The sequence below is a fragment of the Arachis stenosperma genome, chromosome 1 (assembly GCF_014773155.1).
Source record: "Arachis stenosperma cultivar V10309 chromosome 1, arast.V10309.gnm1.PFL2, whole genome shotgun sequence".
Lineage (NCBI taxonomy): Eukaryota > Viridiplantae > Streptophyta > Magnoliopsida > Fabales > Fabaceae > Arachis > Arachis stenosperma.
Genome location: NC_080377.1, coordinates 46,720,335 through 46,721,512, shown reverse-complemented (window position 1 = coordinate 46,721,512; position 1,178 = coordinate 46,720,335).

The following is a 1,178-nucleotide window of genomic DNA, read 5'->3' as shown; positions in this document are numbered from 1 at the left end:
TAACCTTGCTAAGGTAGAGGACTTGTCCGCCACCTTATAGAGTTCTTGGGCTATAACCTCATGAACTTCTACTTCTTCTCCAATCATGATGCTATGGATCATGATGGCCGGTCTAGAGTAACTTCAGACGGTTGCTAGTGGGAATGATTGAGCGTTGGATAAACTCCAACCATCCTCTAGCCACGGGCTTGAGGTCATGCCTTCTTAATTGAACCGGCTTCCCTCTTGAATCTCTCTTCCATTGGGCGCCCTCTTCACAAATGTCAGTGAGGACTTGGTCCAACCTTTGATCATAGTTGACCCTTCTTGTGTAAGGATGTTCATCTCCTTGCATCATTGGCAAGTTGAATGCCAACCTCACATTTTCCGGACTAAAATCTAAGTATTTTCCCCGAACCATTGTAAGCCAATTCTTAGGGTTCGGGTTCACACTTTGATCATGGCTCTTAGTGATCCATGCATTGGCATAGAACTCTTGAACCATTAAGATTCCGACTTGTTGAATGGGGTTGGTGAGAACTTCCCAACCTCTTCTTCGAATCTCATGTCGGATCTCCGGATATTCACTCTTTTTGAGTTTGAAAGGGACCTCGGGGATCACCTTCTTCAAGGCCACAACTTCATAGAAGTAGTCTTGATGCACCCTTGAGATGAATCTCTCCATCTCCCATGACTCGGAGGTGGAAGCTTTTGCCTTCCCTTTCCTCTTTCTAGAGGTTTCTCCGGCCTTGGATGCCATAAATGGTTATGGAAAAACAAAAAAGCAACGCTTTTACAACACCAACTTAAAAGGTTTGCTCGTCCTCGAGCAAAAGAAGAAAGAAGAGAGTAGAAGAAGAAGAAATAGAGGAGATGGAGGTGGCTTTGTGGTTCGGCCAAAGGGGGAGAAGTAGTGTTTAGGTTGTGTGAAAATGAAGGAGTGAGGATGGGTTTATATAGGGGTGAAGGGAGGGGTAGGGTTCGGCCATTATGGGTGGGTTTGGGAGGGAAAGTGGTTTGAATTTTGAATGGTGAGGTAGGTGGGGTTTTATGAAGGATGGATGTGAGTGGTGAAGAGAAAGATGGGATTTGATAGGTGAAGGGTTTTTGGGGAAGAGTGGGTGAGGTGATTGGTGAATGGGTGAAGAAGAGAGAGGGTGGTGGGGTTGGTGGGGATCCTATGGGGTCCACAGATCCTG